Source organism: Somniosus microcephalus, unplaced genomic scaffold (assembly GCF_052327205.1).
Source record: "Somniosus microcephalus isolate GS21.2 unplaced genomic scaffold, FLI_Smic_1.0 unresolved_chr7, whole genome shotgun sequence".
In the NCBI taxonomy this organism is placed as follows: Eukaryota; Metazoa; Chordata; class Chondrichthyes; order Squaliformes; family Somniosidae; genus Somniosus; species Somniosus microcephalus.
Genome location: NW_028225185.1, coordinates 19,186,276 through 19,210,804, shown reverse-complemented (window position 1 = coordinate 19,210,804; position 24,529 = coordinate 19,186,276). Strand labels below are relative to the sequence as shown.

The window sequence follows — 24,529 nt, the reverse complement described above, 5'->3', positions numbered from 1 at the left end:
GTATGAATGAGCAGCATTCATACAAATAATTAAACGGAGCCAGGATCTGTAAGAGTGGGGAAGTGCAGCTGAGTGGAGGCGAGTCCCGGGGAATCTGCATAATTATGAAGGAGGAAAATAAATACCGGCAGGAGCAGGGGTCTCGGATCCGCACAGATCTGAAAGGCTGCAGGGCAAAGGAGGAGAGATTTCTTCACGCTCCCTTCATCTGGTGCCACGCTACTTCGCGCACACAAGAGGCTGAGGCTTCCTACGAAGCCCAGGCACACTTCCTCGTCTAATGGCCTGTAATTTCTCCAGACTGCAGACCACCCTTTTGTCGTCTGCGCCGGCAGGGCTCTCTTGGCAGGCGGCCAAGACTCACAGCAGCTCGAGAAGAGCTCCCCGACTCCCCAGAGCTGGCCGGAGGAAGGAATTCGCACGGGGCCGGCACCGGTCTCTGTCTGTGTGCGTGTGTGTGTGTCTGAGAGTGTGTGTGTTTGTGCGCGTGTGACGGGGTCCTCCAGACAAAGGAATTTCACACGGAGTAGGGGAGGAAAGAGAGAGAAAAATGAACAAGAAAACCACACACACACACACACACAGCTCTTCATGCCACACGGCATTTTAAAAAAACAGACACACACACGTACAAATATTTCTTGGTACTCACAGCTCAGACTCCTCCCCTCTCCCGTATTGCTGCTCCTTACAGCTGTTTGAAGAATGAAAGAAGTGATTCAGCGCAGCCCTCTCGACGGTGGCCGGGCAGCCCCACATTCTGTGCCATCTCTCCGGGGGGACTGCCAGAACCCGCTCAGGCGGGCACACCTTGCCAAGCTCTGTGTTTACAGTGCAGCGGGGGGGAAAAGCGGGCCCCACAATGCCTTGCGGCCGTGCACTCCCGAGGTAAGGAACCGGTTCGAGCCGGTCTTAACCTCAGGCCTGGAGTAATCTCTTTTTTAAAAACTTTAATTTTGGGGGCTTTTTTTTTCCCTCCCTGTCGGTTCCCTGGAAAATGGGCTGGGGAAAAATGCTCGCAGGCGGCCGGCTGGATCCGAGCTGCTTCCAGACTTCGGGGGGGGGGGGGGGGGTGGGGGGCGACTGGGGGGGGTTAACTCCTTCACTGCCACAAAGCAGCAGCAGCGGGACAACGGGGAATCGTATTTAACGACAGCGCGGTTATTCCAGCGTCGGCTCGCGTTTGTCAAGCGCGGCCGCCACGTCCCCTGCCCGAGCGGCCGCGAGCCGCGGCCGGCTGTTCGACCGCGGGGGGCAGCACCGCCCACCTCCAGTCCTGTCCTCGACCTGCACAGGCAGCAGGGAAGACACAGGACGATGATCAGGAATACAAGCTCAGGGGCATTTCCAATCCACGACCTCCGCCATCCCCCCACCAACCACCCACACCGCGCCCCCCCCCCTCCCCAACCTACAGGCACCGAAGCCACATGGAGGGCCCTCACTAATCAGCTAATTCGGCACAGAGCGGGGTTCGAACCTGGTTTGTACGGCTTGTCGTCAGCTTGGGGGGGGTAAGTACTACCACTGTCACCTCTGAGTCAGAGGATTGTGGGCTCGAGTCCCACTTCAGAGACTCGAGCACAGAATCCACTCCCAGTGCCAGTACTGAGGGAGTGCTGCACTGTCGGAGGCGCCGTCTTTCAGATCAGGCATTAAACCGCTCTCTCAGGTGGACGTAAAAGATCCCACTATTGGAAGAAGAGGCGCGTTCTCCCCCAGCTAATATTCATCCCTCAACCAACATCATTAAAAACAGAGTAGTACAGGAAACTTTGTGCTATCCGGCACCGACGGGACCGAACTGTTGCCATCCCATCAAAACTGTTGAAACATACGGAGATTTTGAGCTCCGTATCTGGCAACAAACCCTGTTGCTTAGCAACAGCTTCTAAACAGTCGGCCGTACCTTGCAAGCGTCTCTGCAGCTTAGCAACAGCTTCAGCGAGACCTTGCAGAGCCTGACTGGTGAAAAAAAAGCAACGAAAAGAAAAAAAAAACGAACGAAACGGCTCCTGATTTTTGCCGGTGGCTCGAGCATTCCGGATAAACCAAAGTTTCCTGTACTGTCACCTCTGAGTTAGGAGGTCGTGGGTTCAAGCCCCACTCCAGGACTTTCGAGGCCGACGCTCCCAGTGCCAGTACTGAGGGAGCGTTGCACTGTTGGAGGTGTCGTTTTACAGATGAGACGTTAAACCAGCGCCTGTTCAGGTAGATGTTAAAGATCCCACGGCCACTTTTGGAAGAGATGGGGAGTTCTCCTAAGTGTCCTGGGCAACATTCTTCCCTCACCCCACACCACCAACAACAGGGGAAACCATCCTTCATGTTGTGGGATCTTGCTGGGTGCAATTAGCTGCCGCATTTGTCCTTTGACATTTTTGCCAATGCTTTAAAACACTAGCTGGGCCACAGCTAGCGTACTGCGTACAGTGCTGGTCACCACATCACAGGAAGGATGTGACTGCACTAGCTGGGACACAGCTAGCGTACTGCGTAGAGTGCTGGTCACCACATCACAGGAAGGATGTGACTGCACTAGAGAGGGTGCAGAGGAGATTTACCAGGATGCTGCACCCCAGGGCTGGGGAATTTTAGCTATGAGGAAAGATTGGAGAGGCTGGGGTTGTTCTCTTTGGAACTGAGGCGGCTGAGGGGAGATTTAATTGAGATGTATAAAATTATGAGGGGCCTGGATAGAGTGGACAGGAAGGACCAATTTCCCTTAGCAGAGCGGCCAATAACCAGGGGGGCAGAGATTTAAAGTAATTGGTCGGAGGTTTAGAGGGGAGTTGAGGAGGACTTTCTTCACCCAGAGGGTGGTGGGGGTCTGGAACTCACTGCCTGAAAGGGTGGTAGAGGCAGAGACCCTCATCACATTTAAAAAGTACTTGGATATGCACTTGAAGTGCCGTAACCTCCAGGGCCACGGGCCGAGAGCTGGAAAGTGGGCTTGGGCTGGACAGCTCTATGTCGGCCGGCACGGACACGATGGGCCGAATGGCCGCCTTCTGTGCCGTAAATTTCTGTGATTCTGTGATTCATTGGACATAAAGCGCTTTAAAATGCTATGGAGATGCAATAAGTGATATATGCATGCAAGGTCTGTCGGGGATATGGGCGGAGCGAGCGGGTCCGAGGGGCGGCGCGGGTCCGAGGGGGCGGCGCGGGGCGAGCGGGCCCGAGGGGGCGGCGCGGGGCGAGCGGGCGGCGCGGGGCGAGCGGGCGGCGCGGGGGCCGAGCGGGCCCGAGGGGGGCGGCGCGGGGCGAGCGGGCCCGAGGGTCCGAGGGGGCGGCGCGGGGCGAGCGGGCCCGAGGGGGGCGGCGCGGGGCGAGCGGGCCCGAGGGGGGCGGCGCGGGGCGAGCGGGCCCGAGTGGGCCCGAGGGGGGCGGCGCGGGGCGAGCGGGCCCGAGGGGTCGGCGCGGGGCGAGCGGGCCCGAGGGGGGCGGCGCGGGGCGAGCAAGCCCGAGGGGGGCGGCACGGGGCGAGCGGGCCCGAGGGGGGGCGGCGCGGGGCGAGCGGGCCCGAGGGGGGCGGCGCGGGGCTAGCGGGCCCGAGGGGGGCGGCGCGGGGCTAGCGGGCCCGAGGGGGGCGGCGCGGGGCGAGCGGGCCCGAGGGGGGCGGCGCGGGGCGAGCGGGCCCGAGGGTGGCGGCGCGGGGCGAGCGGGCCCGAGGGGGGCGGCGCGGGGCGAGCGGGCCCGAGGGGGCGGCGCGGGGCGAGCGGGCCCGAGGGGGCGGCGCGGGGCGAGCGGGCCCGAGGGGGGCGGCGCGGGGCGAGCGGGCCCGAGGGGGGCGGCGCGGGGCGAGCGGGCCCGAGGGGGGCGGCGCGGGGCGAGCGGGCCCGAGGGGGGTGGCGCGGGGCGAGCGGGCCCGAGGGGGGCGGCGCGGGGCGAGCGGGCCCGAGGGGGGCGGCGCGGGCCCGAGGTGGGCGGCGCGGGGCGAGCGGGCCCGAGGTGGGCGGTGCGGGGCGAGCGGGCCCGAGGGGGGCGGCGCGGGGCGAGCGGGCGCGAGGGCGAGCGGGCCCGAGGGGGGGCGGCGCTGGGCGAGCGGGCCCGAGGGGGGCGGCGCGGGGCGAGCGGGCCCGAGGGGGGGCGGCGCGGGGCGAGCGGGCCCGAGGGGGGCGGCGCGGGGCGAGCGGGACCGTGGGGCGAGCGGGACCGAGGCCGAGGGGCGGCGCAGAGTGAGCGGGACCGAGGCCGAGGGGCGGCGCAGAGTGATCGGGTCCGATGGGGCGGCGCGGAGCGAGCGGGACCGTGGGGCGAGCGGCGGCGCGGGCGGGACCGTGCAGAGTGAGCGGGACCGATGGGGCGGCGCGGAGCGAGCGGGACCGTGGGGCGGCGCGGGGCGAGCGGCGGGGCGGGGCGAGCGGGACCGTGGGGCGGCGCAGAGTGAGCGGGACCGAGGCCGAGGGGCGGCGCAGAGTGATCGGGTCCGATGGGGCAGCGCGGGGCGAGCGGGACCGTGGGGCGGCGCGGGGCGAGCGGGACTGAGGCCGAGGGGCGGCGCAGAGTGATCGGGTCCGATGGGGCGGCGCGGAGCGAGCGGGTCCGAGAGGAGGAGGAGGCGGCGACAAGTTGTCTTTCCCACCCTCTCCTAATTATATGAAGTACATGGTGTCTCCTGCACCCACTAATATAACCGGGCCGCCCTGAATGGCTGCCCTGCCCTGCCCTCTCTCCAAGTGCTGACGACCCACTGAGCATTCATAGAATGTCGGTTACCCTAAAAACAAAGTTATGGATCCTGGACTTTGCGCTGAAGCAATTATTTGGGAGGCAGGGAGGGGGGATAAGCTGTCTTTTATTGCTGGAAGCCCCGTGTGATTCAGAAGCGCTCAGTTCCCGTGCTGGACTGCCATGTGACACGTGCACAGACTTTCAGCTTTCAAGTTTGCGTCCACAAAAGGAGGTCGCCAGGCTAAGGTCTGAGGCAGGACGTATCTGCACGTGTGAGGAGGCGGTCATAACAGAATGATCACAGGACTGAGGCACAAAAATAAAGTGGCTTTTAAATACGGATATATGGCAAATGGAGTTTAACGTAGGCAAGTCTGAGCTCATCCACTTTGGACCAAAGAATGATAAATCGGAGTATTTATTAAAATGGTGAAAAACAGTAAATGAGCCGAGAGATTTGGGATGAGCTAGTGTAGTCCTCAGGCGAGCTGGGGTCGGGGGGGGGGGGGGGGGGGGGGCGAGCCGGGTTCGGGGGGGGGGGGGGGGGCGAGCCGGGGTCGGGGAGGGGGGCGTGCCGGGGTCGGGGAGGGGGGCGTGCCGGGGTCGGGGAGGGGGGCGTGCCGGGGTCGGGGAGGGGGGGCGAGCCGGGGGCGAGGCGAGCCGGGGTCGGGGAGGGGGGGTGAGCCGGGGTCGGGGAGGGGGGCGTGCCGGGGTCGGGGAGGGGGGCGTGCCGGGGCCGGGGAGGGGGGGCGTGCCGGGGTCGGGGAGGGGGGCGTGCCGGGGTCGGGGAGGGGGGGCGAGCCGGGGGCGAGGCGAGCCGGGGTCGGGGAGGGGGGGCGAGCCGGGGTCGGGGAGGGGGGCGAGCCGGGGTCGGGGAGGGGGGTGAGCCGGGGTCGGGGAGGGGGGCGTGCCGGGGTCGGGGAGGGGGGCGAGCCGGGGTCGGGGTCGGGGCGAGCCGGGGTCGGGGGAGGGGCGAGCCGGGGTCAGGGGAGGGGCGAGCCGGGGTCAGAGGGCGAGCTGGGGTCAGAGGGCGAGGAATAATTAGATCGGTGTGTGAAGGTGATCAGATCGAGGTGTTGAAGATGATTAAAGGAGTTGATCGGGTCGAGAGAGAGAAACTATTTCCTCTGGTGGGGGGAGTCCAGAGCAAGGGGGTGGGCGTCACCTTAAAATTAGAGCCAGGCCGTTCAGGGGTGATGTCAGGAAGCACTTCTTCACACAAAGGGGGGTGGAAATCTGGAACTCTCTCCCATAAAATACTGTGGATGCTGGAGGAAAATTGGAGCTTTCTAGACTAAGAATGATAGACGTTTGTTAGGTAAGAGTATCGAGGGATATGGAGCAAAATGCAAACATGGAGTTGAGGTGCTGATCAGCCATGCTGTGATTGAATGGCGGGACAGTCTCGAGGGGCTGAATGGCCTCCTATTGTTCCTAGGACGTAATATGACGTTTAAGGGCTGTGCAGCTCTTCAAAACAGCGGGTGCTGACCTCTCCCAGTGCAGTCAATGCAGGAGATGAGCTGGTGCCTTCGTTTGGGGGGGGGGGGGGGGGGCGGGGGTGGAGCAAGCAAAAAAGTACACTGGCTGCTCTTACACCTCCTACTGGCTAATCTCAGAGCAGCCCTGGGAGACGCCCGAGAGTCGATCGTCTGCCCAACTCCAGGGGTGATGCGTGCGCGGGGGCACCCAGGGAGAGGACAACCTCAGGGACAGACTGAAAATAGAGACCAACGGTATTGTGTCAAATAGGCAAGCAATGAGTAACCCTGGGGGGTGGGGAAGGGTCAATGCTGCTGAAAATCTTGCATAGGGCATACATTTCCATCCCACAAACCTTACTTCCTGTTGTCACGAAAGTTGGTCACTTTTTCTCCCGTCAATCTGTCCCACTGTAAGTTGCGCTGTCAACATTTCCCATGTCAACTGTCATAATGTAGAATGTCCAGCACAGAAACAGGCCATTCGGCCCAACTGGTCCTTGCGCCGCACGAGCTTCCTCCCACCCGACTGCGTAGAAACATAGAAGATAGGAGCAGGAGGAGGCCATTCGGCCCCTCGAGCCTGTTCCGTCATTTAATGAGATCATGGCTGATCATCCAAATTCAGTACCCTGTCCCTGCCTTCTCCCCATATCCCTTGATCCCTTTAGCCTTAAGAAATATATCTAACTCCTTCTTGAATATATTTAATGAATTGGCCTCAACTGCCTTCTGTGGTAGAGAATTCCACAGGTTCACCACTCTCTGGGTGAAGAAATTCCTCCTCATCTCTGTCCTAAATGGCTTACCCCTTATCCTTAGACTGTGACCCCTGGTTCTGGACTCCCCCGCCATCGGGAACATCCTTCCTGCATCTCACCCTATCCCTATATCATTCTATTCCTTCCTCCCTCATGTGTTTATCCAGCTTCCTCTTAAATGTATCTACGCTATTCGCCTCGGCCACTCCCTGTGGTAGCGAGTTCCACATTCTCACCACTCTCTGGGTAAAGAAGTTTCTCCTGAATTCCTGATTGGATTTATTAGTGACTATCTCATATTGATGGCCCCTAGTTCTGGTCTCCCCCACGAGTGGAAACATCTTCTCTACGTCTACCCTATGGATTTATGTTCTTTGCCTCAACCACTCCATGTGGTAGCGCGTTCCACGTTCCCCACCAATGTTGGCCTTTATTGCAAGGGGAATGGAGTATAAAAGCAGGGAAGTCCTGCTACAACTGTACAGGGTATTGGTGAGACCACACCTGGAGTACTGCGTACAGTTTTGGTCTCCTTATTTAAGGAAGGATATACTTGCATTGGAGGCAGTTCAGAGAAGGTTCACGAGGTTGATTCCGGAGATGAGGGGGTTGTCTTATGAGGAAAGGTTGAGCAGGTTGGGCCTATACTCATTGGAGTTTAGAAGAATGAGGTGATCTTATTGAAACATATAAGGTTCTGTGGGGGCTAGACAGGGTGGATGCTGAGAGGATGTTTCCTCTCGTGGGGGAATCTAGAACTCGGGGGCACAGTTTCAGAATAAGGGGGCACCCATTTAAAATGGAGATGAGGAGGAATTTCTCCTCTCAGAGGGTCGTGAATCTGTGGAATTCTCTGCCCCAGAGAGCTGTGGAGGCTGGGTCATTGAATATACTAAAGGTGGAGATAGACAGATTTTTGAACGATAAGGGAGTCAAAGGTTATGGGGAGCGGGCAGGGAAGTGGAGTTGAGGCCAAGATCAGATCAGCCATCGTATTGAATGGCGGAGCAGGCTCGAGGGGCCAAATGGCCGACTCCTGCTCCTATTTCTTATGTTCTTATGTTGTAGGTTCCAACAACTAGGTTGTTCCATGGAGCCAGTCTCTAAAGTCCCTCTCCCAATTCCATCGCTTTCTAGTTTAATAAATAAAAATCCGGGTAAGCTGCCTCTGGCACGGTCATCGGTTAATAAAACGGCAATAGAACTTCTGCTTCCGAACAGGCCCAAGCTGTGGCAATTTAAATGCTTGCCCTACAAGTGGCATCACAGGGACAGGGCGCGGCTGGCATTGTGGTACTGCCAACCTCACTCGGGAACTGGCCGAGGAAACGCAACAGAGCTGAGAAACAGAGCCCGTCTGTGCCGTGACCTGCAGTCGTTCCTTCTTGGTTGCTCGCTCTGCTTCCTAGATCCACTGCAGCCCTGCCGACCACAAGCGCGCTCTGTGATTTTCAGGAAGAGAAAGCAAATTCTGGCAAGTTCGACGCAAGCCTGACTCACCCAGTGACTGTTTCCCCTGCATCTGTCGGCTTAACCGTAGCTCAGCGGGTCGCTCTCTCTCGCCTCTGAGTCAGAAGGTCGTGGGTTCGAGTCTCACTCCAGAGGCCTGAGCACGCAATCCAGGTCGACACTCCCAGTCCAGTGCTGAGGGAGTGCCGCGCTGTCGGAGGGGCCGTTTTTCGGATTGTGGCGTTAAACCGAGGCCCCGTCTGCCCTCGCAGGTGGATGTAAAACATCCCACGGTCACTGTTGGAAGAAGAGCAGGGGGAGAGTTCTCCCCAGTGTCCTGGAGGATGCCCACTGCTCATAGAAGGTGATCGAATAAATACGCCGCCTTTCATAACCACCGAACATCCCAAAGCACTTTACAGCCAATGAAGTACCTTTTGAAGTGCAGTCACTGTTGAAATGTAGGTAACGCAGCAGTCAATTTGCACACCGCAAGCTTCCACAAAAAACAGCAATGTGATAATGACCAGATCATCTGTTTTTTAGTGATGTTGATTGAGGGATAAATATTGGCCACAGGACACCGGGGAGAACTCCCCCTGCTCTTCTTCGAAATAGTGCCGTGGGATCTTTTACATCCACCTAAGGCAGGCGGGGCCTCGGTTTAACGTCTCATCCGAAAGACGGCACCTCCGACAGTGCAGTGCTCCCTCAGCACTGCCCCTCCGACAGTGCGGCGCTCCCTCAGTACTGCCCCTCCGACAGTGCGGCGCTCCCTCAGTACCGCCCCTCCGACAGTGCGGCGCTCCCTCAGTACCGCCCCTCCGACAGTGCGGCGCTCCCTCAGTACTGCCCCTCCGACAGTGCGGCGCTCCCTCACTACTGCCCCTCCGACAGTGCGGCGCTCCCTCAGTACTGCCCCTCCAACAGTGCGGTGCTCCCTCAGTACCGCCCCTCCGACAGTGCGGCGCTCCCTCAGTACCGCCCCTCCGACAGTGCGGCACTCCCTCAGTACTGCCCCTCCGACAGGGCGGCGCTCCCTCAGTACCGCCCCTCCGACAGTGCGGCGCTCCCTCAGTACCGCCCCTCCGACAGTGCGGCGCTCCCTCAGTACTGCCCCTCCGACAGTGCAGTACTCCCTCAGTACTGCCCCTCCGACAGTGCGGCGCTCCCTCAGTACTGCCCCTCCGACAGTGCAGTACTCCCTCAGTACTTGCAGGGAGTGTCAGCCTAGATTTTTGTGCTCAAGTCTCTCAAGTAGGACTCGAACCCACGACCTTCTGACTCAGAGGCGAGAGTGCTACCCACTAAGCCTGCTAAGGCTCTTCGGGCCCCTGCTGGTCTCATGTTCTCGTAGAACTATTCCAGCAGGCACTGATGGTGAACCTCACAATGAGGGCTCCAACGGGCAAACGCTAGTTTAAAAATATGGTGCAAAGGAAAACTGTCCACCTCAGTGCTAACTTAACTTTAGCGCCCAAATCGGACAAGCCAGCGCCAGAACCGAGGACCGACCGACCCATTAGGATTCTTTATGTAGAGGCCTTATGGCTGCAAGGCCAGACCTGGTCCAGCTGAAAGCTCGAGTCAGCCCTCTCAGTTAGGCAGGAGCTGCTTCCTTCGGTTTTAGACACCTCATAAATGTCACGGAAAACAACCCTCAAAGCTTCCCATGGAAAGTGGACATTGTTTTATGATTAGTCACAACAGGATGATGACACTAACCCAATGGAATGCAAATTACCCTCCCTGATTTTGCAATCCAGTTCTAGTAGCCAGATCACTGCAGCCAGCCATCCCATCCCCAACAGGTGAATCCATTTAACGCCACCACAGTTCATGAAATCCATGACAGTTGGCAAACAGGAGCCTGTCTGGGCCAGTCTGAGGCTTCACAAGCTCATGCCCCCATCACCGTTTCATATGACCTCAGGTTTCCTACTTCCCATTAGGATTTAACGAGCGGCAAGTTCTGGTGGTGGATCCAGATGTATTCGATCCATTCCAGTCATGGATGTCTCGAGACTAGTTTACGCTTCACCTCCACACGTTTCTGGGAACCACAATGAGTCACCACCACATCCTTCCTCCCAGGAGAAACTGTTTCATTTTTGTTGCTGTTTTTAGGGTCTCTGTTCTCTGTACATATCGTATCATGGCCAGCGACCAATCTAGTAGGTAGTTTGTTAAAGGGAAGACCAATTCAATAAAAGAACAAATTTACGATCTTGCATTTAGACAACGCCTTATAATGTCCTCCAGATGTGCCAAAGCTCTTTTCAAAGTACAATTCCTGTTGTTAGGTCGACAAATGCAGCAACCAATTTCCACACAGCAAAGTCCCACAAACAGTAAATGAATAAATGGCCAGATAATCTGTTTTGGTTCAGGGGTAAATGTTGGCCAAGATACTGGGAGAACTCGCCAACCTTTTGAGTCCACCTGAGCAGGCAGATTATGTTCGACCGAAGCCCTCTCACCCAAAGGACGTTGCCGCACGCCCTCGATAAGATTACGTGCTTGCCAACTGGAGTCGGGCTTGAGCCAACGACCTTCTGAATGAATCCCAATCACCCAACACCACCACCACATGGGCTGCCACAGCTCAAGGAGAAGGCCCACCACACCTTCTCAGGGTAACTGGGGATGGGCAATAAATAGAAACATAGAAGATAGGAGCAGGAGTAGGCCATTCGGCCCCTCGAGCCTGCTCCGCCATTTAATGAGATCATGGCTGATCATCCAAACTCAGTACCCTGTCCCTGCCTTCTCCCCATATCCCTTGATCCCTTTAGCCTTAAGAAATATATCCAACTCCTTCTTGAATATATTTAATGAATTGGCCTCAACTGCCTTCTGTGGTAGAGAATTCCACAGGTTCACCACTCTCTGGGTGAAGAAATTCCCCATCTCAGTCCTCAAATAATGCATCAATCAGTGTTTCAGCCCAACCAGTCCATGTTGGTGGTCATCTCCACTCCAGCAGTGTCCTAACCCATGTGTCCGCCCTGTTCCCATATCCCTTCAGATTCCTTTCACCTCTCTAACCTACTCAGAGCACAAATAGAAGGGCGCTAGACAACTGAGCCGAGATGGCCAGTAAGGAAAGAACAAACTCGGATTTATATAGCATCGTCCAGTTCTGGTCACCACACTTTAGGAAGGATGTGAAGGCCCTCGAGAGGGTGCAGAGGAGATTTACCAGAATGGTTCCGGGGATGGGGGGATCTCAGCTACAAGGACAGGTTGGAGAAGCTGGATTTCTTTTCATTAGAGCAAAGGAGGTTGAGGGGCGATTTGATAGAGGTGTACAAGATCGTGATGGGTTTGGATAGGCTAGACGGGGAAAGGCTGTTCCCACTAGTTGATGGTACAAGGACTAGGGGACACAGATTTAAGGTTTTGGGCAAGAGATACAGGGGGGATGTGAGGAAAAACTTTTTTACGCAGCGAGTGGTGAGGACCTGGAACTCGCTGCCGACGGAAGTGGTGGAAGCGGAGACACTCGGTGTTTTCAAGGGGAGACTGGATAGGCACTTGAGGGGAATAAACTTGCAGGGCTACGGGGATAGAGCGGGGAATGGGACTGACTGGATCGCTCTACAGAGAGCCGGCACGGACTCGATGGGCTGAATGGCCTCCTTCTGTGCCGTTATGGCTCTATGACCTCAGGACCGATATCGAGCGCAGGTTTTGAGTGTATAGTGTTTTTTTAAATAAACCAGTTGCTGCCGAGGGTACTGGCAGTGATCAATTGATTTGGGTTCCCCCCGCCCCAGTCAGCCTGACATGAGCAAATTAATCTATTATAAAGAAATGATGATTGGGCATATTAAGATATAAAAGTAAAGCGCTTGACAGCCAATTAATTACTTTTATAATGTCAGAAACGCGGCAGCCAATTCACACACAACAAGCAGCAATGAGATAAATGACCGGATCATCTGTTTTCTAGTGATGTTGATTGAGGGATAAATATTGGCCCCGGGAAGAACTCCCTCCCGCTCTTCTTCCAATAGCAGCCGTGGGATCTGTGACGTCCGCCTGAGGGGGCAGACGGGGCCTCGGTTTAACGTCTCATTCGACGGTGCGGCGCTCCCTCAAGCCCTGCACTGGGAGTGCCCGCCTGGATTAAGGGCTGAAGCATCTGGAGAAGGACTTGAACCCAGGACTCAGAGGTGAGAGAGCGTGCTACCCACTGAGGCACGGCAGGCATCATTGCTCACAAAATCAAGAGCTGTGGGAGGCTGCTGAGCACTCTTCTGTTCATCCGTCCAGCAAGGCCCTACATCACAGGATTCAACTCCTTAAACGAGTCCAGAGGGGTGTTTTTTTTTTTTTTTTTTACCTCCACTACCCTACCCAGAACTCCATTCCAAATGTTGATACAGGTCGGGCTGAATGGCCTGTTTCCACGTTGTAACTTCTGTTTACAGTACAGGAACAAGCCATTCGACCCATCTGCTCCGTGCCGGTGTTTATGCTCCACACCAGCCTCCTCCCGCCCCTCTTCATCTCACCCCATCACCATATCCTTCTATTCCTTTCTCCCTCGTGTGTTTATCCAGCTTCCCCTGAAATGCATCTACACTATTCACCTCAACCACTCCCTGTGGTAGCGAGTTCCACATTCTCACCACTCTCTGGGTAAAGAAGTTTCTCCTGAATTCCCCATTGGATTTATTAGTGACTATCTTATATTGACGGCCTCTAGTTCTGGTCTCTCCCACGAGTGGAAACATCTTCTCTACGTCTACCCTATGGATTTATGTTCTTTGCCTCAACCACTCCATGTGGTAGTGCGTTCCACGTTCCCCACCAATGTTGTTATTGCAAGGGAGATGGAGTATAAAAGATGGAAAGTCCTGCTACAACTGTACAGGGTGCTGGTGAGACCACACCTGGAGTACTGCGTACAGTTTTGGTCTCATTATTTAAGGCGGGATATACTTGCATTGGAGGCAGTTCAGAGAAGGTTCACGAGGTTGATTCCGGAGATGAAGGGGTTGTCCTATGAAGAAAGGTTGAGCAGGTTGCGCCTATCCTCATTGGAGTTTAGAAGAATGAGGGGGGATCTTATTGAAACATATAAGATTCCAAGGGGGCTGGACAGGGTGGATGTGTTTATCCAGCTTCCCCTGAAATGCATCTGTACTCTTCACCTCAACCACTCCCGGTGGTAGCGAGTTCCACATTCTCACCACTCTCTGGGTAAAGAAGTTTCTCCTGAATTCCCGACTGGATTTATTAGTGACTCTCTTATATTGACGGCCCCTAGTTCTGGTCTCGCCCACAAGTGGAAACATCTTCTCTATGTCTACCCGATCAAACCCTTTCATAATTTTAAAGGCCTCTATCAGGTCACCCCCTCTGCCTTCTGACGAAGGGTCATCGACCTGAAACGTTAACTCTGTTTCTCTCTCCACAGATGCTGCCTGATCTGCCGAGTACTTCGAGCATTTTCTGTTTTTATTTCACCCCCTCTGCCTTCACTGTTCTAGAGAAAAGAGCCCCAGCCTGTTCAGTCGTTCCTGTTAGTTACAACCTCTCAGTTCTGGTATCGTCCTTGTAAATCTACCTTGTACGTCGTGCTGCGAGGTACCCTCTCAGTAGTCTCTATTCCAGGTTGAAGCGCCCAAGTTTTTCCCGTCAGTTCCCTGACGTTAAGGATCAGTCCCGGAGCTCTTGTCTACACTGCTTCCAGGGTCCGATTCTCGCCCCGGTGTCTCAACAAGTAGTATCACAGAAAGTGCCATTCCTTAGCTGGTCATAAGCTAAGGAATGGCACTGTATGGGTATGGTAGCGTAGTGGTTATGTTACTCAACTAGTAATCCCTGGACTAACGATCCGGAGACGAGTGCTCAAATCCCACCACGGCAGCTGGGGAATTTAAATTCAGTTAATTACAGGAAACTTTGTTATATCCGGCACCGATGGGACCGAGCAGTTGCCGATCTATCAAAACTGCCGGACATACCAGCGTTAATGTTGAAGCATACGGAGGTTTTCATCTCCGTATCTGACAACAAACACTGTTGCTTAGCAACAGCTTGTAAACAGTCGGCCCGTACCTTGGAAGCGTCTCTGTAGCTTAGCAGCAGCTTCAGAGAGACTTTCCAGAGCCTGACTGTTGAAAAAAAACCTAACAAAACGGCTCCTGATTTCTGCCGGTAGATCGAGGTTTCCGGACATACAACCTCCGGATAAACCAAAGTCTCCTGTAAATAAATCTGGAATAAAAAGCTAGTATCAGTAATAGTGACCATGAAACCCATCTGATTCCCGCTCTGGCCTATATGTGACTCCACACCCACAGCAATGTGGTTGACTCTTAACTGCTCTCTGAAATGGCCTAGCAAGACACTCAGTTGTATCGAAGGGCAATTAGGCCAGCGACGCCCACATCGTGAGAATGGATTTTTAAAAAAGCTGTCTCTCTTTCCACTTGTGCTACAGCCTCAGAAGGCAACACAGGCGGTTCCCTCTTCATTATCTTCAAGGCAATGAATCAGCCTGCACACTCTCACAACATACACCCCCCTTCTGATGAAGGTTTTGCCACTGCTCCGACAGAAAATTCTACATTTTCACTACGACTTTAGTACGTTGAGGTAGAAACAGTGAGGTACGGAGGTCAGATTCGGTGTGGTTGTCCTAAAGCTTTAAGCTCAGCCTCAACTTAGCGGTAGCAGACTCGTCTGTGTCAGAAGGTCGTGGGTCCGAGCCCCATCGCAGGAATTGAGCCCGTAATCCAGGCCTACACTCCCAGCACCATCAGAGCGCCGCACTGTCGGAGGGGCGGTACTGAGGGAGCGTCGCACTGTCGGAGGGGCGGTAATGAGGGAGCGTCGCACTGTCGGAGGGGCAGCACTGAGGGAGCGCCGCACTGTCGGAGGGGCGGTACTGAGGGAGCGCCACACTGTCGGAGGGGCGGCACTGAGGGAGCGCCGCACTATCGGAGGGGCAGCACTGAGGGAGCGCCGCACTGTCGGAGGGGCAGCACTGAGGGAGTGTCGCACTGTCGGAGGGGCAGTACTGAGGGAGCGCCGCACTGTCGGAGGGGTGGTACTGAGGGAGTGTCGCACTGTCAGAGGAGCACTACTGAGGGAGCGCCGCACTGTCGGAGGGGCAGTACTGAGGGAGCGCCGCACTGGCAGAGGGGCAGTACTGAGGGACCGCCGCACTGGCAGAGGGGCAGTACTGAGGGACCGCCGCACTGGCAGAGGGGCAGTACTGAGGGAGCGCCGCACTGTTGGAGGGGCAGTACTGAGGGAGCGCCGCACTGTCAGAGGGACGGTAATGAGGGAGCGCCGCACTGGCAGAGGGGCAGTACTGAGGGAGCGCCGCACTGTCGGAGGGGCAGTACTGAGGGAGTGCTGCACTGTCGGAGGGGCAGTACTGAGGGAACGCTGCACTTTCAGAAGTGCCGTCTTTCGGATGAGACATTAAACCGAGGCCCCGACTGCCCTCTCAGGTGGGTGTAGAAGATCCCACGGCCACTATTGGAAGAAGAGCGGGGGAGTTCTCCCCGGTGTCCGGGTCGACATTTATCCCTCAACCAACATCACCCTAATTGGTTGTTATCTCATTGCTGTTTGTGGGAGCTTGCTGTGCACAAATTGGCAGTCGTGTTCCCTACATTACAACAGAGACACTTCAACAGTACTTCATTGGCTGTGAAGCGCTTTGGGAGATCATGAGGTGGTGACAGGCGTGACAGAAATTAGTGTTCTTCCCTCCCTACATACTTCTTTTTGCCTTATCAGATGAACTCAGCCTCTGTGCTGGCAAGAGCGGAGGTGTGATAACACAACACAGCATCCTGGGCAGCACGACTGGGAAAGACCATATGTTTGCAGAGCTCCGGAGCAGCAAAGAAGCCTTAAAGGGGCCGTGTTCGAGTCTCCGCCCCTCGCCCTAGTTAGCTAACTGCCTGTAGGTTTGATCCTGTGAGAGACAACATCATTCATGTCCGAGGCCGGGACCCAGGAGCGAGGACGAGCCCAGCAGCTAGGTCAAGGCCCAGGAGTGGCGCAGCGTGGACCAGCAGCGGGGTCAGGGCCCAGCGAAGGTGCGGCACGGGCCAACAGCAAGGTCGGGAGGACCACAATGCATCCTACGAAACCCAGGCAGAGAGGACCTGCGGGAAGGAGGGAGGAGGACAGTAGCAGTATGTTTGTGTGTGTGTGTGTGTGCTAGGCCGATGGAGCAGAGCCTGGTCTCCAATCGTCTTGGATCCCCTTGTCATGGGACCAAGACCTTGCTCTGTCAAGCCCGTGTGGTAGCTGGTGTGCAACGGCCACCCCACGTTAAAAGACTTCATGCACAGGCATCTTCCACCCTTTTAAAATGAAGTTCGGGATCTGGAACGTCAGGACCCTCGTGGACAAAGAGACTGTAGGTCCCGCACTGGACTCATCAGTCACCTGAGAACTCATTTTTAATGTGGAAGCAAGTCATCCTTGGCTCTGAAGGACTGCCTAGGAGAAGGAGAGGTCTCGGAGGTGGAGGCTAAAAGGGTGAAGAGCACTTTCCATTTCTCTTGTATGACAGACCGTACATGTTTCCAGAGAGCCGAAGGAATCCCAAACGGATAAGCTGAACCGCCCTGTAGCGGTGCTTCTGACGGATGCTATAACCTCCATGACACTATCCGAGGAACAGTCGGGAGTTCTTCTGGGATCCTGGCCAGCATTTCTCCCCCAGCCAACATCGCTGCCATCTAAAGAAAATGAACTGCCCTTCTTCTCACTGCTGTTTGCGATAAGGTGCTGGCAAGAAACAACCCTTAGGGCTTTACCTACGTAACAAGACTCAATGTGCTCCAATGAGTAAGCCTTTGTGCGAGAAGGAAAGGAAAAAGGAATGATGGTATGCTGGCCTTCATTACAAGAGGATTTGAGTACAGGAGTAAAGAAGTCTTACTCCAGTTATACAGGGCCTTGGTGAGACCACACCTGGAGTACTGTGTACAGTTTTGGTCTCCTTACCTAAGGAAGGATATACTTGCCATAGAGGGAGTGCAACGAAGGTTCACGAGATTGATTCCTGGGATGGCGGGACTGTCGTATGGGAAGAGATTGAGTAAACTAGGCCTGTATTCTCTTGAATTCAGAAGAATGAGAGGGGATCTCATTGAAGCATACAAAATTATTACAGGGCTTGATAGGGTGGATGCTGGGAGAATGTTTCCCTTGGCTGGGGAGTCTAGAACCAGGGGCCACAGCCTCAGGGTAAAGGGTCGGCCATTCAGGGCTGAGATGAGAAGAAATTTCTTCACACAGAGGGTGGTGAATCTTTGGAATTCTCTACCCAAGAGGGCTGTGGAGGCTCAGTCATTGGGTATATTCAAAACAGAAGTCGATAGATTTCTGCCCAGTAAGGGCATCAAGGGATATGGCGATAGGGCCGGTGAATGGAGTTGAGGCAGAAGATCAGCCATGATCTCATTGAATGGCGGAGCAGGCTCGAGGGGCCGAATGGCCGACTCCTGCTCCTATTTACTATGATTTGCAGCCCTCACCCCCGTGCTCGCTGACCTACATTGGCTCCCGGTCCGGCAACACCTCAACTTTAAAATCTTCATCCATGTCTTCAAATCCCTCCATGGCCCTCGCCCTCCTCCCTATCTCTGTAACCTCCTCCAGCCCCACAGCCCTCCGAGATCTCGGCGCTCCTCCAATTCCGGCCTCTTGAGCATCCCCCGATTTCCATCGCTCCACCATTGGCGGCCGTGCCTTCAGCCGCCTGGGCCCCGAGCTCCGGAATTCCCTCCCTAAACCTCTCTGCCTCTCTCTCCTCCTTTAAGACGCTCCTTAAAACCGACCTCTTTGACCAAGCTTTTGGTCACCTGTCCTAATATCTCCTTACGTGGCTCGGTGTCAAATTTTATCTGATAACGTTCCTGTGAAGTGCCCTGGGTCGTTTTATTACGCTAAAAGAGCTGTACAAATGCAACTTGCTGTTGTACGCAGAAACATAGAAAAATAGGAGCAGGAGTCGGCCATTCGGCCCTTCGAGCCTGCTCCGCCATTCAATATGATCATGGCTGATCCTCTATCTCAATACCATATTCCCGCTCTCTCCCCATACCCCTTGATGCCTTTTGTTTCTAGAAATCTATCATCACCTTCTTAAATATATTCAGTGGCTTGGCCTCCACAGCCTTCTGTGGTAGAGAATTCCACAGGTTCACCACCCTCAGTGAAGAAATTCCTCCTCATCTCAGTCCTAAATGTCCTACCCCGTATCCTGAGACTGTGACCCCTCGTTCTAGACCCCCCCCAGCCAGGGGAAACATCCTCCCTGTATCCAGTCTGTCTAGCCCGGTCAGACTTTTATACGTTTCAATGAGATCCCTTCTCATTCTTCTAAACTCGAGTGAATACATGCCTAGTCGACCCAATCTCTCCTCATACGACAGTCCTGCCATCCCAGGAATCAGTCTGGTGAACCTTCGCTGCACTCCCTCTATGGCAAGTATATCCTTTCTTAGGTAAGGAGACCAAAACTGCACACAGTACTCCAGGTGTGGTCTCACCAAGGCCCTGTATAACTGTAGCAAGACATCCTTGCTCCTGTACTCAAATCCTCTTGCAATGAAGGCCAACATACCATTTGCCTTCCTCACTGCTTGCTGCACCTGCATGTTTGCTTTCAGTGACTGGTGTACAAGGACACCCAGGTCCCTCTGTACATCAGCATTTCCCAATCTAGCACCATTTAAATAATACTCTACCTTACTGGATTTCCTACCGAAGTGGATAACTTCACATTTATCCACGTTATACTGCATCTGCCCACTCACTCAGCTTGTCTAAATTGCCTTGAAGCCTCTTTGAATCCTCCTCGCAACTCACAATCCCACCTAGTTTCCTGTCGTCAGCAAACTTGGAAATATTACATTTGGTTCCCTCATCCAAATCATAGATCACCTTATTGTACAGGAAACTTTCAATTTACCGGCACCTAAATAACTGGAAATCTCGGATAACCGGCAAAATTCAGGAGTAGGTTCATGCTTCATATTACTTGCCTTCATCGATCTGTTGCTGTGCAAGGGTGTGGCTGCAGCTGTTGCTAAGCTACAGAGACGATTGGAACTTGTGGCCATTGTTCTGAACCTGTTGCTAAGCAACAAGGTTTGTTGCTTTATACAGAGCTCTCAGCTCTCCCTATCTTTTACTATAGCGCTCGGTTATCCGGAATTTTTGAGGAACCGGCACCACGTTGGTCCCGTCGGTGCCGGATAAAAAAAAGTTTCCTGTATATTGGAGATAAAACTCGGAGCGCTTCACACAAATTTCTTTCTGAAATGTCGGCCAACGTCCCTTTGTGCACAGTAACTCCCACAAACAGCGAGCAAATGTAGGAACGTTAACCGGGGTTTTTTTTTTGCATGGCGTTGTTTGAAGGAAGAATGACGGCCCAGGTGCAGGCTGCGGCTCAGTGGCTCATGTCTCACTTCAGAGACTTACATAATCTAGGCTGACACTCCCAGTGCAGTACTGAGGGAGGGCCGCACTGTCGGAGGGGCAGTACTGAGGGAGCGCCGCACTGTCGGAGGGGCAGTACTGAGGGAGCGCCGCACTGTCGGAGGGGCAGTACTGAGGGAGCGCCGCACTGTCGGAGGGGCAGTACTGAGGGAGCGCCGCACTGTCGGAGGGGCAGTACTGAGGGGGCGCCGCACTGTCGGAGGGGCGGTACTGAGGGGGCGCCGCACTGTCGGAGGGGCGGTACTGAGGGAGCGCCGCACTGTCGGAGGGGCGGTACTGAGGGAGCGCCGCACTGTCGGAGGGGCGGTACTGAGGGAGCGCCGCACTGTCGGAGGGGCAGTACTGAGGGAGCGCCGCACTGTCGGAGGGGCAGTACTGAGGGAGCGCCGCACTGTCGGAGGGGCAGTACTGAGGGAGCGCCGCACTGTCGGAGGGGCAGTACTGAGGGAGCGCCGCACTGTTGGAGGGGCGGTACTGAGGGAGCGCCGCACTGTCGGAGGGGCAGTACTGAGGGAGCGCCGCACTGTTGGAGGTGCCCTCTTTCCGATCAGATGTTAAACCTGCTCTCTTGGGTGGATGTAAAAGATCCCACGGCCACTACTGGAAGAAGAGCAGGGGGGAGTTCTCCCCGGTGTCCTGGGGCCAATATTTATCCCTCAATCAACATCACTAAAAACAGATGATCTGGTCATTATCACATTGCAGTTTGTGGGAGCTTGCTGTGCGCAAATTGGCTGTCACGTTTCCTGCATTGCAACAGTGGCTACACTTTAAAAGTACTTCATTGGCTGTGATACGCTTTGGGACATCTTGAGGTGATGAAAGGCGCTTACAAATGAGAGTTCTGTCTTTCTTACATACTTCTTTTTGCCTTATTGGATGAACTCAGCCTCTATGCTGGCAAGAGCGGAGGTGTGATAACACAACACAGCATCCTGGGCAGCACGACTGGGAAAGACCATATGTTTGCAGAGCTCCGGAGCAGCAGAGAAGCCTTAAAGGGGCCGTGCTTGCTTGTCCGCCCCTCGCCCTGGGTTGCTCAGGCGGAGGCTGAAAGAGCGACGAACACTTTCCATTTCTTTCACTGGATATGTTTCCGGAGCTGAACAAATCACCATCGATTAAACTGAACCGCCCTGTAAGCGTCCTCGTTGCTGATAGTGGGATCTTGCTGTGCACAAATTAGCTGCCGCGTTTCCGACTTCTTCTCTTCTCTCCTTAGGCAGTCTCTCGGAACCGAGGATGACTTGCTCCCACATTAAAAATGAGTTCTCAGGTGACCAATGAGTCCAATGCGGGACCTACAGTCTCTGTCACAGGTGGGGCAGACGATGGTTGAAGGGGCGGGCGGGTGGGGTGCTTGGGTTGACGTGCGCTCCTTCCGCTTGGCTTCCGCTTGCTCCCGGTGAAGAGACTCGAGGTGTTCGGCGCCTTCCCGGATGCTTCTCCTCCACTTTGTGCGGTCTTGGGGCCAGGGATTCCCAGGTGTCGGTGTTGGATGTTGCACTTTTTTCAAGGAGGCTTTGAGGGTGTCCTTGAAGCGTTTCCTCTGCCCACCTGGGGCTCTCTTGTCGTGCCGGAGCTCCGAGTAGAGCGCTTGTTTTGGGAGTCTCGTATCGGGCGTGCGGATGATGTGACCCGTCCATCGGAGCTGATCGAGCGTGGTCAAAGCTTCGATGCTGGGGATGTTGGCCTGAGCGAGAACACTGACGTTGGTGCGCCTATCCTGCCAATGGATTTGCAGGATCTTGCGGAGGCAGCGTTGGTGGTACCTCTCCAGTGCTTTGAGGTGCCTGCTGTACATGGTCCATGTCTCTGAGGCCTACAGCAGGGCGGGTATAACTGCTGCTCTGTAGACCATGAGCTTGGTGCTGGGTTTGAGGCAGACTCCCAGACCTCTCTGCCGCGTTTCCTACATGACAACAGTGACTGCGCTTCAAAAAGTACTTCATTGGCTGTGAGGTGCTTTGGGATGTCCTGACTGTATAAATGGCACCACGAAAGGCAGCGTGGGCTCTTCGGTATTAGCTAGGCGGGCAGGCAGGCGGGGCCTGGGTCTTGGAATGAATCTCTGCCTGCAGCGCATCACTGCGCTGGTGCTTAAGCCTACGTTATGCGCTCAAGTCCCGTACCTGGCTCAAAACCCCCCGCCCTTTCGGCTCCGAGTTGACCCGCGCGCCAGCAAGGGAACCGAGCTGGTGAGATAATGCGGGATTGTAAATCTGGTGAATGCGCTTCAGTTGGAAATGAAGTTGGAAGGCATTTCCTGTCACAAAGTCGGACTTCTTTTTAGCGACACGGTATGACCTGGCTGTGGCTGGCCCACAGCAATGTGGTGATCATCTCATTTCAAGTGACGAGTGGTCACAACCTGGGTCAGGTCAGAAAGTGATCCAAGGGTTAAAGGTCAAACACCCTGATGTAAGAACACTACTAGGCACTTGGTCTGAGTATTAAGCAGGGCTTTAATCAACTGGTTTTCAACATGGAGGTCTAGTTGTGTCCTTCACTAGTTCCTGTTAAAGAATGTCCTGCGCAAGCTGGGCCTGTGCCCGAGTATTTATACTCTCCCTGGACAGCGCCACCAGCAGGCCGCCTAGTATGAGTTGGAATAAATGGTTCTTTTTCCGAGTGGCAGGCAGTGACTAGTGGGGTACCGCAGGGATCGGTGCTAGGACCCCAGCTATTCACAATATATATTTATGATCTAGACAAGGGAACTAGATGTAATATCTCCAAGTTTGCAGATGACACAAAGCTGGGTGGGCGTGTGTGCAGTGAGGAGGATGCCGAGAAACTCCAGTACGATTTGGACAAGTTGGGTGATTGGGCAGAAGCATGGCAGATGCAATATAACGTGGATAAATGCGAGGTTATCCACTTTGGTGTCAAAAACAGGAAGGCTAATTATTATCTGAATGGCAGTAGATTGGGAGAAGGGGAAGTGCAACGAGACCTGGGTGTCCTTGTGCACCAGTCGCTGAAGGGAAGCATGCAGGTGCAGCAGGCGGTTAAGGCGGCAAATGGTATGTTGGCCTTCCTAGCGAGAGGGTTTGAATACAGGAACAAGGATGTCTTGCTGCAGTTGTACAGGGCCTTGGTGAGAACACACCTTGAGTATTGTGTGCAGTTTTGGTCGCCTTATCTGAGGAAGGATGTTCTTGCCATGGAGGGAGTGCAGCGAAGATTCACCAGGCTGATACCTGGGATGGCAGGAATGACGTATGAGGAGAGATTGGGTCGATTGGGCTTATACTCGCTGGAGTTTAGAAGAATGAGAGGGGCTCTCATTGAAACTTATAAAATTCTAACAGGACTGGATAGACTAGATGCAGGAAGGATGTTCCCGATGGTCGGGGAGTCCAGAACCAGGGGTCACAGTCTAAGGATAAGGGGTAAGCCATTTAGGACAGAGATGAGGAGGAATTTCTTCACCCAGAGAGTGGTGAACCTGTGGAATTCTCTACCACAGAAGGCAGTGGAGGCCAATTCATTAAATATATTCAAGAAGGAGCTAGATCCCTGAAGGCAGCAGAACAGGTGGATAAGGTGGTTAAAAAGGCATATGGGATACTTGCCTTCATTAGCCAAGGCATAGAATACAAGAGCAGGGAGGTTATGATGGAGCTGTACAAAACGCTAGTTAGGCCACAGCTGGAATACTGTGTGCAGTTCTGGTCACCACACTATAGGAAGGATGTGATTGCTTTGGAGAGGGTGCAGAGGAGATTCACCAGGATGTTACCTGGGCTGGAGCACTTCAGCTATGAAGAGAGACTGGGCAGGCTGGGGTTGTTTTCCTTGGTGCAGAGAAGGCTGAGGGGGGACCTGATTGAGGTGTACAAAATTATGAGGGGCATAGATAGGGTAGATAGAATTAGAAAGGGAACTTTTCCCCTTAGTAGAGGGGTCAATAACAAGGGGGCATAGTTTCACGGTAAGGGGCAGGAGGTTTAGAGGGGATTTGAGGAAGAACTTTTTCACCCAGAGGGTGGTTGGAATCTGGAACTCACTGCCTGAAAGGGTGGTAGAGGCAGGAACCCTCACAACATTCAAGAAGCATTTGGATGCGCACTTGAAACGCCATAGCATACAAGGCTATGGACCAAGTGCTGGAAAATGGGATTGGAATAGACAGGGCTTGATGGCCAGCGTGGACACGATGGGCCTCTTTCTGTGCTGTATAACTCTATGGGCTCTATGATATATTTCTTAAGGCTAAAGGGATATGGAGAGAAGGCAGGGACAGGGAACTGAATTTGGACGATCAGCCATGATCTCATTGAATGGCGGGGCAGGCTCGAGGGGCCGAATGGCCTACTCCTGCTCCAAATTCTAAGTTTCTATTATTTCATAAGTCATTTCCACATGAATGGCAAGATTCACGTCACCACCCCCCCCCCTTGATTTTAACCCGACCCGCCCGGGGAGGGGAATGGGGTTCCTGGTTTGTGTCGGTCGCCCAGTTTGCACCCCACTCCATTTTGCTCTCTGTTGACTTCAATGGGGGAGTACAATCGGACGGGGCTTCTGTTCCCGAACCCGAACTCGCCCCATTCCCACCGCGGGGGTTCGGTGAAAATCCAGGCTACAGAGTCTGTCAGCGGGAAACAGGGGGGAAAAAAAAACTGATAAAAACAGAAATAGCTGGAAACGCAGAACAGC

The 24,529-nt window shown here is 54.8% G+C and overlaps 1 long non-coding RNA gene across 1 annotated transcript in view; it reads right to left on the bottom strand.

Moving 5' to 3' along the window:
• Window positions 1-652: 652 nt before the first annotated feature.
• Window positions 653-24,529, bottom strand: part of LOC147086611 (uncharacterized) — a 79,646-nt gene continuing 55,769 nt past the window's right edge. The window contains exon 3 of the long non-coding RNA XR_015075746.1: window positions 653-694. This is a non-coding gene — a long non-coding RNA (uncharacterized LOC147086611). The remainder of the gene's footprint in view (window positions 695-24,529) is intronic.